This window comes from Pimephales promelas, chromosome 1 (genome assembly GCF_988280905.1).
Source record: "Pimephales promelas chromosome 1, fPimPro1.hap1.1, whole genome shotgun sequence".
Classification (NCBI taxonomy): Eukaryota; Metazoa; Chordata; class Actinopteri; order Cypriniformes; family Leuciscidae; genus Pimephales; species Pimephales promelas.
This window is the reverse complement of record NC_142769.1, coordinates 8849285-8864039: the sequence shown is the minus strand read 5'-3', so window position 1 is coordinate 8864039 and position 14755 is coordinate 8849285. Positions and strand designations below refer to the sequence as shown.

General features: G+C 38.2%; 1 protein-coding gene across 1 annotated transcript in view; it reads right to left on the bottom strand.

Moving 5' to 3' along the window:
* lrp4 (low density lipoprotein receptor-related protein 4) overlaps positions 1 to 14755 on the bottom strand; it is a 156613-nt gene that overhangs the window by 123495 nt on the left and 18363 nt on the right. The window lies entirely within an intron of this gene.

Here is a 14755-nt window from a genome sequence, read left to right as displayed (position 1 = left end):
GAGTAAGTCATGATCTCCTGTATTAACGTTACAACAAATTCACAACTTGTTTGACAAAAACAATGATAACTTGACTGATGTTAGAGGACGTTTCCCTGATAATTGCATCAGTTTTTCATGAGTGTCTGTAACATAGCCAACAGTTTTACAGCCTGTTCACTGACAACACCTGCTCAGAACAAGTATTTAAGTCCTAGTCATTTTTTTCGTTATCACACGATAATTGACATATTGTCACATTATAAAAATAGGCTTAATAATTTTATTAGCACTATATATATATATATATATATATATATATATATATATATATGCAAATGTAAAAATAAATGTAATGGAAATTCAAATACAGTTACTGTGACTGATACTGAATATGTAACGCAAATGTAAAAATATAATGGAAATGGAAATACATTGCTGGATGATTATAAACATGGTATTTTGCCTGTTTATGCCTGTTAAATGATATGACAACAATAAGGTCTAAATGTAAATGGCCCCTCTAACAGTACAACTGGACCCAGCTTGGCCCCCCAGTTGAAATGTTCTAGAACCACCACTGATTAGCTTGCAGTACCTCTTAAAAGCAAATTACTTTATTTGGGTTGTGTATGTCAAGATAGTGTACCTTATGGGTGTGGAAAAATGGAGGAAATGGGTTGAATATATCATATAGAAGGTCTGATTTTGCTGATATAAATTATTAAGTGTATACTGTGTAGGTATGTTTGCATACAGTATATACAGAATATATACAGTACAGTATATATATATATATATATATATGTGTGTGTGTGTGTGTGTGTGTGTGTGTGTGTGTGTGTGTGTTTAATATCTACATAGATGTATGTTTATTTTCAAAATACTGACTTTAATGAAAGTCGTTTGAGTTTATTCTGGATGGAATTTAATTAGGCCACATGTTCTCTCCCTGGATGTAGTTACTATTTTTACCTTTTATTCTATTTTCCCATTATTAATTTATTCATTGTTTTGTTTAAAAAAAAATAGGAAATACTTTACTTCCTAAAAGGCTATACTTTGAAACAACTTACCAAATCTGGAGTACAATTTACAACAACTGGACAAAATACCTTGAGGGCAAAACACAAATTGTATCACCTTTGGGAGAACTGTAACAATGCAAATTCCAAGGTTGTGTGAAGCACATGGTGTATAACAAACATGAATATTTCATAACATCATATTTTTGTCCTGTGTTTATGCAAACTTTCTCTTCCTTTCATGCCAACCCCATCTATAAGAGGAACTCTCATGACAAACTAAATAGAAAATCCAATGGCCATATTGTCTGGAAATGGTTTCTACAAATATGGCGGCTAAATTATGGCTTTTTATCTTCAGTTGCAATTTGCAAATATAATATATCATGGCATTAGCCCTAGTCAATAAACTGTTTAGCGAGAGTCTACTTCATGCATTTACTGTTGTTGTTGTTGTTGTTTTGTTTTTTTTTTTTGACTATTTTCCCATTCTCCCTGCAGTTATCTTTCCACTTAATTTGCTGTTTAACGTAGTTAAGCCTGTTTTACTGGGTTATTTAGCTGTCCCCTTTGAATTTAAGCAGATTTGGGTTTGGTTCGCTAGTGCGCACACAAGCATAACATTCACACACCCCTGCTATTTTAGTGTATTGCTTTTATTATATTGCTATTTTTATCTTCAGTTTATAATTTCAGTGCTCAAACTTAAACTTATTTCAGTTTAATATCAAGGGGGAAAAAATCCAATATCCATGTAGATTAAAGGTGCATGAAGAGGTGATCTGGGAAATGCTAACTTTAGCTGGCTAGCTTTGAAAGCATATGTCCCCACCCTCCCTACAAATCGCCTTCCAAAGCCACACGGTACCTCCTCGAAAACACATGAACAAACCAGAGACAACATTTGATTACATTACGTGTCAATCGACGGTGAGAAAACTTTACAGTACAGAGTAACAGTCCTACAATTATGAGCATAAACAACTGTTTGCCAGCCATTCTCGCTCTGTCTGCACTGTGTTTATGGGGTGCAATATAACATGTATTTGTGGTTTTTCTTTTTTAAAAAGTCTTATTTTTCATAAACTTCACCTTTATTGTAAGCCGCGCTCTCCTCTGTCCTCGAACGACCGGTCGGTCGACTTCCTGAAACTATGAAACCACTCCCTCATAAACAGGCAGTGGGCTCAGATTGGTTAGTTTGGGCCGGTGTGTGGTGATTGGCTAAACTGTCGCTCATGTTGTCCGGAAGGTTAACGCCCATTACCTTTGCGGGCGAAACGTGCACGTCATGAGCTCCGGTCCAGATGTATATGTGTCGAACTGCAGTATCAGTCTGAGGCATAATCAGAACGAGAAAGCCGCGATGAAGAGAGTCAAACAGAACGGCTCTTACTAAACGTTTCTGAATGATAATTTGCTATATTTTTTTAACTTTATACACGTTTGTTTTACACAATAGCATCTGACTGGCAACAATAGCAACTGACTGGCTGCTAATGTTATACTCAAACAGTGTTGGCAAGTTTACGTTCTTGATCAAATCGAAAATAACGTCATAAAACATATATACATGAAAAATACATTTATAACATTAGTACTTATAGAAAATTCAGGTCCATAATGTTTGTACGCGTTTGTCGTAGACACAAAATAGCATAACTCGTAGCCTAATGGCTATAAAGCCAGCGCTGGCATTTGAAAAAAATAAAACACAAGGCTACGTCTAGAATTCTACATGCAAATCCATTTAAAATGATGAAGTCTTAGCCTACTTACAGGTTGTGGCTCAACAACTGCTGCCTCTTGTTTTAAAGTCGGAACTGCTTCATGTTTTAGTAACAGTTTCTTGTTGAATCCGGCATTGAATTCGTTCAGATTCTGGAAGCTGTCTCTCATAAAATGCGTAGCACAGAGAGCTAGATTACGATCGTCATTTTCAGGAACATAATCAAACATAAATTGTATCCATTGTTGACGAAGTACATCGTCCCTGGGAAGCCCGAACACAGAAGACCTGACAGCTGGGTGAACACAACACACTCGACATGCCGCAGAAATATGCGCATGCCCTTTTTTGCATATGCAAATGTGTGGGTTAGTGACGTCTAAAACCCAGCTGTAGTCCCAATCGAGTCGTTTTTGTAGGCAATTATACTTCCTGATTTTTAAAAGACTATATCTCTGCTTACACTAAACTTTCAGCGCTGAAACTTTGCAGATACTGTTCATGCACCAACAGCAACATTACACACTATTTAAAATGAAAAAAGTGAAATCGCAGTCAACCCCTCCTTTAACATAGTGAGTGCTATCAGGAAATGAGGAGGCTTTCAACCAGGAAAGCAAAGAAGACATTGTTGAGAATCACCTATTGCAAGTTTTTCAACTAATTGTTTTGTTTTATTTCGCCTTTATATCAATTAAAAGAAATGTTTAAATAGTTTTAGTAATAACCCTAATTCACACCAACCAAAACGAACCAAACTCACATCCACAAAATCTCTGATTGTGCTGAGACAAAGATTTCTCGTTTTTAAAAGCTTTACCAACAGTGTTTCTTTTCTGATTCCATTTTTGGACTGATGTTAATCAAAAGTTTTGCTGTGGTAAATTGAACACAGTCTGTTGTGTGATGTCTGCGAGTCTTTTTGAAGGAATTGCATATTCAGAAGCCATCTGTTTTAACAAGGACACGCCACTACTTTGCAAAGACTTGAATAACATTCACAGGATGAATATTAAACACTGTTGCAACACCATCTGTTTTTCTGTGGAGGTGTGTTGACACTATGTTTAAAATAATTCTGGTTGCACTTTATTTTACAGTTCGCTGTACTTAATATAATAACTAGGTATTAACCTGAACCTTACCCTGAACCCAACCTTAGTTCATATTAAGTTCAAGTAGTTACCTTATATTATGCCACACTTTGTTTTTTTTTTTTGTTTTTTTGGATAAAGTGAAATACTTTTTTTTTTTTTTTTTTTTTGCTTTTTTATGGTGAACAAAGTTAACCCTTTAAATACTGTAAAATAAAGAGCATCTTAATTCTGATAATACAAGATAATACTTTATCTTTACCTGAAACTTATTTGACTGAATAGCAAAAACAATCAAGGCCATCCATCCAGGGTGTTTCCCTGTAGAAGCATTGATGAATTGAATAGAAAATTCAGCTTTGCATCACAGAAATAAATTACTATGTAAATTATTTCCAGGATTTCACAAGATGTATAGATATTTCACAGTCAATTACATTATTATCACTTCACCGGCTTTAAATGTGACATCTCACAATGGCCTACCACATTCAGTATTTATTGTAAAAAATAAGGGAGGCTTGGCAATTATAGGAAATTAGCCTACTGTAAATTCAGTTTTTCCCGTGCGCTGAGCTCTCTCGTTTTCTCAATGGTCTCATACGAGGGATTCAGCGGTAAGTGTTGAAATGTCAAATTTTGTCAAATAAATGACAGTTTTTTTATGATAGGGCATGATATTAAAGTGTTAACCAATAGTTTTCACACTTATTCATGTATATGCATTTATGTCCACATCTATTTATTTCTCTTTATTTCCACATTTATTTATTTCTGCATTTATTTATTAGTACATGTCTTCCTCTGTATGCTAATGAGGGGGTGTGTTTTACAGTCTATGGTTTTACCTCAGACATAGCAATCGAGTTCAGAGTGGCAGTGCTGAAGCTTTGAGGCCACAGTGACACCCTGCTGTGGTGTGACCAAATGATACACACAAGGCTTGTGGAAGTGCCTTTAAAGGAGTAGTTCACTTTTAAAAAAACTTTTGCAGATAATTTACTCACCCCCATGTCATCCAAGATGTCCATGTCTTTCTTTCTTCTGTCGAAAATACATTAAGGTTTTTGATGAAAACATTCCAGGATTTTTCTCCATATAATGCACTTTACTGGGCACCAAACGGTTCAAGGTCAAAAAGACAGTTTCAGTACAAACTGCAAACTGTTGAAAGGGCTTTAAACGATTCCAGACGAGGAATAAGGGTCTTATCAAGTGAAACGATGGCAGACCCCGACTTCATCCCACTTACCCACAACCTGGACACTTCATGCCCGAGTGACATGGGCCCCTCTGCCAAAAAGGATTGTGTGCAGCCTGCAGTGGAGGGGGTTGAGGACAAGGATGACAATGATGAGAACAAGGATGAAGACCACTCAGCTCCCCAAGCAAAGGGGCCCACCAAGAAGGGGAAGCCAGCAGCCAGGCTAACCACCTGGAAGAAGACTTGACTTGGACAACCATCCCCTGCCTGAGTACCAGCACTTTCCCCCTGATTTTATTGAGACTCCTTCAGCAGGTACTTCAGCCCCCATGTCATCATAATATAGCATATAACATACCAAACCAACTTGTATGCAACCCAGAAGGCCACCTTTAAAACCACTGAAGAATAGATGACAACCTTTGTGGCCATCCTACTCTACATGGGTATTTCTGAGCTGCCCTCCATTGATGACTACTGGGCACCAGAGAGTCCCTCAAGTTGCAAACCTCATGTCGTCTAAGAGGTTCAGGCTGATGTGAAGGCTTGTCCACTTTAACGACAACACCCAGATCCTTGGAACCATCGACGGATTCTTCAAAGTCCGGCCACTGTTCGTGCTCCTGGTTAAGGCCTTCAGGAGTGAACCACAGACCCCCAAACAGTCTGTGGATGTGGTTATAGTTGCCTACAAAGGCAAGACAGCTGGAAACCTGAGGTAATACATCAATAACATGCCAGAAAATGGGGATTTAAGTTGCTTGCCAGGGCTTCTAAGGATGGCTTTATTCATGACTTGCTATACTAGGGCAAAACTACGCTGGAGACCCACTGTGTCCCCATGACGTCTGAACAACAAACCATGGGTGTCACCAGCCAGACAGTCTCCGTCCTGGCCCCACCATGTCCTCCTCCACCACCACAGCCATTTTTGCCGACAACTTCTTCACCAGCCTGGAGTTGGTGTGGTACCTCAAAGACAAGAATTTCAGGTAAACTTTCTGGACTGGAATTTTGATATGTGAAAATGGAAAAATGTTCCTGAATAATTTCCTAAATAAAGGTGTGGTATAATAGAGTAGCAAAACTCGAGAGCACGTAGATGTGAATTTGAGAGCTTGTGCAATATTTATTCAAACTTGTACGCTAAAAGCATCAGTCCTTCCGGCGCACTCAGTGTTCGAATTTGCTCACTCGTTTTCATTCACTCCTTTAAGTGGATTATATTGGTTGAGTAATGTAGGGGATAGTGAATGAGGGTATAGAGGGCGATTTCGAACACAGCTCCCAATAGCATCAAATATCTAATTAAAACCAAACTTATCAGAAAACAGACACTTGAAAATACGGTACATTGGTGTGATAAGAACTGCCTGAAATGACAGAAATGTATTTTACATGTCCTTTCTGCTAAGATGGAGTGGGCGGGTTTTATGACCTATACTGCAGCCAGCCACCAGGGGGCGACCAAGATATTTTGGATTTATTTTTGGGGAACTGTCGTGTCGTCCATCATCTTTATATACAGTCTATGCATGCTCCTGACCTGTATCTGATGTGCTTTTGACACCAGCCCACCATTAAAATAAAAGAAGAAGACATCTATCTGAATGATTATACATTGCACAGCTGCCCCATGATTGGCTGACTGGATAATTGCATGAATAAGGAGGTGTACATGTGTGCCTAAGCTGAAGTGCTTTGTGAGTGTACACAAAGTGACTCGAAGTCATGATAACAATTTTTAACAAAACGTTAACAAATGTGCACTTCCTAAGCTAAGATAAATCGATGGGGGCAAGGGATAATTAGTGTCCAAATTTTGACTCTGTGCTACCATAGTAAAGATTGTTAACAGTTGAGTCTTATTCTACAGATATTATTTTTGCAGGATTGTGCCACAGCAACGACATTTTGAAGGGATTGTGATGCTAGCAAGCACCCCTCGTTTGATTGTCCACGGTAATGTCTTCCTCATGTTTAATGTAGGCCTATTTTATAAGTATCAAGTCGTCTACAGATTTGTTGTGAGAAGTTTGGCGAAAGCCGAGGACAAATCAGCATGAAGTTTTAACATCTACACTCGTGTAATGGAAATCAATCATGTAGTTCCTACATGAAACTAATGTGTGGTGGGCGTTTTGGAGCTGCCGTCACATCATCCAGGTGGATGCTGCACAGGAGATTGTTCAAAAGTTTGGGGTTAGTAAGAATTTTAGTGTTTTTAAAGTTCCCCATTTCACCAGTGCTGATTTTATTTAATCAGAAATACAGTAAAACAGCCAGATTTTTTTTTAAAGGTTTAGGGTGTGACGAAAAAAGTTTGAGAACCACTGGTTTAATGGATTTTTTATATATATATATATATATATATATATATATATATATATAGTTGTATGTGTTTTTTAAGATAAACAGACACAGTAAGGACACATAAGGGCAAGTTTACATTATTTCTGGTTGATTTCCATCCGGGACATGACAGCATTCTCTGCAATGAATGAATAAATAAATAAATACAAAATAAAAGCAGTTTCAAAGCAGTCAGCAGAAAAGAAGATGACATGCAAAAAGCAGAGTTCAAAAAAATCGGAAGACAGTCCAAAGCAAGCATGGCTTATTTTTTCTGATACCCATTTGAAGTCATTTAGTATATATATATATATAAAAAAATGCACTGTGGCCTAATAAAAAAAATCCAACTTCCATTGAGTCAAAGGTTGATTCAGCTATAAAATAAATATTGAAAAAATTCACATGAAATTTAGTGTGAGCAACATAAAATAAACAGCAATGACTATGACTTGCAATATCAAGCTTGGTGTTGAGGATCCAATTAACATGCTCTGTTTGATCACTGGGTCAGAGCATGCGTTATTCCGAATTAACCGATTCAGAATGCATGTAGTGTTTCCAATAAGATATTGTTGTAACAGATTTGTTATGTTAAAAGTCACAATTGGAGTGTTCCCTTCGGTTAGGTTTATTCAAATTTAATGAGCATAGTTGAGTAAACCCTTGTTGAACAAACTGAAAAGGTTATTTCTTTACTCCAAAACTAGTCAGACAAGTACATAAAATATGCAAATAGACATTTTAAAAATGTAGCAACCTTTCCTGATCTGCTATTTCTTTTAAACATTTTTTACCCTGTAGTTAGTGAGATTAAAACAAATGATGACATATTTAATTTGAAATATTACTTTTATCCATCTTGCAGGTCCAATACCTGCGTACATTTTAAGAAATGTACTAGCATATTTAGATATACAGTAAGCAATATCTAGTCTCTTTATACTTTATGTATTATTATTTAAGAAGGTTGTGCTCCATCCTCATTGTGTCCAAGTATGGAAAGCAGGACAACATACATTCACTCCAAACAGGATGTATACCAACCAAGTACTTTTTTTTTGCATTAAACTTTTTCTTATTACAATAAACAATAAATAAATAAATCTAACAAAGAAAAAAAAACATATGACATTCTCAAAATGTACAATATAACAAACTGAGGCTTTGGACTACAATTTAGGCGAGAGCTCTCTCTGGTGGGCTGGAGAGAGAACTGCATGCCACAGAAGCTCATGCCAAAGAATCTCATTGTCTAGGAACTTTCTCACTGGATTGATTTCTTTTAGGATGTTGAAGGGACCAACATATCTGGGACTTAGGCCACTTAAGCCCTGATTGACAGCCATATTATTTAAGCTGTCTGATAACTGGGGTCCCCATACCAGTGGTGGCTGCTATCCTGTTATGCAAGTCCCAGTGGAACTCGTATGTCTATTTCCACATCCATGATTACTTCTTCATCTAAACACTATTCCTCTATACCTGAGCACTATCTGCATTATTTGTATCCAAAACCATTGACCCCATTCATGGTCCTGATTATACAATCTAAGCACCATGAGCTCAGAATGTGGATTTGATAATTATTGATTGCAATGCAATTGGTCAATGTAAATGTTAATTGCAATGAAGTGAAAATGTATTGTTAAATTGATATTAAATGCAATTAGCTGAACTTTTTTGATGCACTTAATTAAAATTAAATAAAATTGTAAATTAAATTAAAATTAATTAAAATTACGGTAATTAAATTTTATAATTACTTCTATGGGCTATATGCACGCATAAGTTCAGCATTTGACGCAAGGATGCTCGTCAGTTTCCGGTTGGGGAGATTAAAGCGGTGGAAAACCGAGGAAAACGGCAGAGTCTTCAAAATTGACTGTCCTCCCGTCTTTGAAACAAAACTTTAATACATTTAGATGTAATTTTATATATAGTTATGTTTATTTAATATAATTTTAAAAAGAAGCATAAACAAAACGAGGGGTGTCTGTTTTGTCTGTTTTTGTGACTAATGTTTCTTTACTATAACCATGGAGTATAAAATTCAATATAAATTCTCGGTATTGCATTGGACTCTACGATCGGCGGAAGTTATCGAGCATCCTTACACCTTCACCGGAAATAACGCCGTGCATAGAGCCCATTGTCAGTGAAATATAGTTAAAGTGTACTGCTGAATGTACTGGCAACCATTTATGTTAAATTTAAAATACATTTTAATGTAATTTCTATTGAAAAGTATGTATGTAATGTATTTATATATTTGCAGTTTAGTACAATAGACATATTTCAAACTTTAACTTGAATATCAAATAACACTGGTTAAAAGTAAAATTAAGTACTTACATGTTTTAGTATTATTGTCAGCACATCAAAATAAGTGTACTTTTGAAGCACAACAAAAATATTATTCAAATATAATGGCTTAAAATTTACTTATTTTAAAGTGTTATTAAGTGTTAAGAAACACAAAAGTGTTCTCTCTGCAACATATGATTGAGTTATAGGCTAATGTTACCAGTAGCTACCGCGATATCTTATCTGGAGATTCAACCAGATAACAGAATCTGGAAACGACACCTCCGGCCATTTGTTTGGGTTATTGACCCAATTGACACATTTTCGGTCCAATGATTCTAGATGGTCTTGGAAATGATTGGCTGGAGTTTTTTGAGTCCTGCCCGCTCCACCTATAATTAAATTGCTTAATTTTCACGTCAGTGCTTCTAACTCAGTGGCTGTAAGAGGGTTAGGAATAGGATTTTAAGTGATTTTGACAAAAATAGTCAAAAAAGAAAATCACATACCCCACCCCACCACAAGTAAGTGCATTTCATTTGCATAATGGTAAGTTTAAGGCCACACTAGTAGCAAGGTTTTGTAATCAAGTTTGATTTTGCAAATAGTCTTATTTAAAATAAATGTAAAAAGTGGTTGAGTTGCATTAGCGCTTTGTTGAAACTCGCAGTTCTGGTTAGGGAGGTGACATTTCCCAAACATGCTCACCAATCACACAACATGACATCATGACTTTTGCGTAAACATACACACCACTTTCGAGTCAGGTGGCGTGTTATCTCTATGCATTTTGAGCTATGCGCGTGTATCCGCGTGTATGCGTGTATGTCTACGCCATTAACGTCCGCGTCATTCCGCGTGTCTGTACACGCAGTCAAATTAACCATTAACCCCAGTGACGGTTAGGTTTAGGGACGGGGTTGAGGTAAGTCATATATTTATATAACGTTAAGTCAATGGCGTTCATAAACACGCTGAAAGGCGATTATGCGTCTTGATAGCACGCCAAAAATGGAAATACGAATTGGCGTGGCATACACACGCTACTTAATGAGATCAGTCTGAATCACAACACACTGGTCCAGCCGACCAATCAGAGCACATTGTGCTTTTTGGAAGGAGGGGCTTCTTATAGGCAGTGGTGCAGTGGTGCGTTTCCCGAAAGCATCGTTAGCCAACTATGGTCGCAAGTTCAAATTGCGACCAACTTGCGACCATAGTTGGCTAACGATGCTTTCGGGAAACGCACCCCAGATCGTTACTGACAGATGGGAAGAGAGGTGCTGCAATAATAAAAAATATTTCAAAAATGTGTTTTTTGAACATTAAAGCATATGGTAATTTTGCTTTGACAAATCACTTACATTCCGTCATTAACAAGAATTTACAAACAGTTTTTTTGTGATTGCTGTTTGTTAACATAGTGTCTTTCACTAACCTGATAACTGTAATTGGAAACTACATTTAGTCATTGTGAATTCAAACCTGAATTATTGATCAGACAGACAGTTGCAGTAGTAACCATCCTTTTTTCCCCACTGTTAGACAGTGAACATGTCCAAGAAGGTCAAGGTAAGCAAATGGTCTCTGTTTCATTTGTAATGGCCATATATATTTATATTTTTAGAGACTTATTGTTGGGGCTAGGGTGAGAAAGGGAGAAACTTGAGTGTGTGCACATGTTGGTGTGCATCTAAGTAACCATATACTCTTTGTCTTAGGAGTACAACATTAGTCTTCTTTAATAAGACTTTCATGTTATAGACACCATACAAAAAATATGCTATGTATATATAAAAAATATGCAACATAAGAATGTTGGTGTAATGTCTAGATTGTATCAGATCGTAAACTCAGTAAATAGAGAAACAAAGGATAACTGTATTAGCTGAGTAACAGTCTGATTAGTTTTAATTTGGGTTAAATCAGAACACAGTGCAAAAACGAACTGAGAGTTCAACTCAAACAAAACACACTCAGATCAAACGTAACATTAGCCACGTTAACAAAAATGTCTAACAGAAGAAGGCATGAGAGGGCTTAGGCAGAGGATGAGGTGCTGGCAGAGGAGACAATCCAGGACCAGGGAAGATCTAGGGAAGAGAGGACAGCAGGAGGAGCCAGGAATTGACCCTAAACCATGCTACCAGGAAGACGAACTAGATAGTCAACTGACAGAGGCGGAGCTGGTGGAGGTGGAGACCCAAGCGGAGCCGAAAACCCGGGCAACACCAAAGAACCTGGAAGCCAAGGCAGAGCCATAATGATGAGTGCCCATGGTGGACTGAGGTGGAGCCAGAGGGAAGAAGGAGCACGACTGAGCTGAAAGGTGGAGAGACAAAGCCTTTCAGCTCCGCCAGGCTCCTCCAACGGCTGGAAGTCTGTGGTGTAGGCAGAGCCACAACTGACCAAGATGGAGCCAGAGGGACTAGGGAGCTTGGTGGAGTCATAAGGACGATGGTTTCAGGTGGAGCCGAGTGAGCGAGGAACCAGGATGATGCCGACAGGCCGAGGTAGATGGTGGGACACGGTTGTTCAATGTGGAGCCAGGGGGTCGACACACCAGGGCGGAGCTGGTTAACTGGAAGTCCAATGCAGATCAGAGCTGCTAGGAGCAGCCAACGAAGGAGGAGCTGAAGAGAGCCAGCGGAGACAGGACTGAAGAAATGAATAGCAAAACGCTTATGAGACTGCCTCCGTGGCCAATACATGATAGACAGAGTTCTCAGAAAGCTTCCTTGACTGATACATGACAGACAGAGAGTTCACAGACAGCCTCCTTGGCCGATATGGGACAGGCAGAGATGTTGGAAGTGGGAGACAGATGGTTGACATGGTGCGGGGCGACGAAACAAGCTTGGGTGTTTGGTAACAAAACAGGCTTGAAGATTGATGGGAAAGACATCAGTTGGAACTGAAACATTTAAACAGCAGGATGGGTCTGGTGAGCCCGATCTCATGAAAGTTCGTATCTATATAGCACGAATGTCATTTCTCGTGTATATGTTACGCGTTTTCCGCCTGCATATGATACGCACTTTTTGGCGTATAATAAGTACGAACTCCCCTCCCCCCTTCCCCCTCAACCTACCCAGGGGGTTTTCAGTGCGTAGCATATGCACGCAAAAAACATTTTTGCCGTATAAATTCCCCGAAAAAATGACAGTCATGGTATAGATACGCACTTTTATGAGACTGTGTTGGTCTGGTTGGGAGGAGGTTATTCAAGGACCAAAACAAGGAGGAGAACTGGCTCTATGTCACTCAAGTTGATCAGCCACCAAAATTCCCTCTTAGACGGTTATGTTCATTACCTGTCTTGCAATGTATGTTTATGCTGACAAATAATTGAATAATGGTTTGTATTTTAGAAAACCTCTCTTGTGTGTGATTATGTGTAGTGAGTTGGCTCTTGTGATGTATGTTTCGCACTTTTGAACTTCCGTTAAGGGAACATAGCATTGATGGTCCCTGGTTTTAATGGTGCATTGTGGGACTTTTTAGAGAACGAACGTTTTAGTGCACTGGAAGGATTTTGCAATTGAGAAAAAAAAAAAAATTCCGGCTACCTGATCAGTGCCCAGACTACTAAACAAGGAAGCTGATAAAGACACACCCATTAACTAACACAGGAAACTGAACAGGAAATCCAAATCAAAACTCAAACAATCAAAAGATCAGACTTACTGTAACAATTATGTTAGTGTTAAAAACAGATAACGTGATTAAAAATAATTGTGCAATATATTTTTTTTGGCTCTTATTTTATATATATATCGTTGTATGTGTCCTCAAAGTATCACCAGAGCCTCTACACATGAACTTGAGCATTGAATTCATTGTTTGTGTACACAAAGTTTATTAAAAAGAAAGGTTTTGTACCACTCACTCACTTTTAGCAGTTAGTGATTCTGGTGGCGGGAATTTTGCAGGTCAAAAGTAGTCCATCTCCGAATGTTATAAAGTATAAATTATTATACATTTAAAAGTGGGCCAGTTTAGTTCCTAGGGCCCCACCCCCTCTAACGTATCACAAGATGTACAGCCTCTGAATGAGATTGCTGGTTCTTCTAAATATGCCAAATATGGAAGGCCAAAAGTGCCATATTGAAATACACTTAAAAGTACAGTATATTAGTAATACCTTGGATTTGTAAAAAAAATAATTGCAAGTAACATTAAAGTATTTTCTTGTAAAAAATTGTTTTATTAACAATTTGTTTTACAATACACTTAGTTTAACCTTTATGCAAAGTTCCTTACAAAGAATTTGAAGAATACTTTTTTGTAAGGGATGCCCTGCCCTGCCTTCAAAGTTACAAAATAAGTTCGAAGTGCGGGTAGGAACCCGAGCACAAAAAGAAATAAGAAATTCAACTGCTTTACGGCATACGTCACTTCTCCCACTTCCTCAGAAAGCCTTTCGCGAGAGCCCAACATGCATTTTTTCCCCCCCTCTGCATGCTGTCATGGCTGAAGCAGCAAGTAAAGCCAAGCCAAAGGTTTTTTCGGAGGACAGTAGAAAGAAAAAAAGAGAGAGTGGCTAAATGAAAGGCTGGACGAGAATCAATATTGGTCCAGCTTTAGCTCGCTGGTGTGAGCCAAAGGAGGAGGAGGGGTGCCCGACCGATCCAAGAGGTCCTCGCTACTAAAGGTAAATTTTTTTGCGTACGCCAAAATGAGCGAACGAGTGATTTTTTTTATACTAATACTATTTTAAATACATTAATTTGTAATACTACTCCACAAAAACGTAACAAAGTCCCCCAACTCCGGTCCGGTGCATCAATCTTCCCCCGCCTAGCAAACGTGAGAAGTGCGTCAGAAACAGAGCGCGCGCGCGTGATCAGTTTACTGTTGGTAATGTGTTGTATAGCTTCGTCCCTTGCCGCATCCAGTGTAGACTGCATTGCTTTCTTTTAAGGGCACTTAACACACTCAAGCATCCCCGTAGAGCCGGGGCGGGCAGCTCGCGCCAGCTCGAGACGTGAAAGTATACTGATTACTGAGTTTGGTAGGGGCTACATACATTCTTGAAAGTAAATAATACATGATTAGACGGACA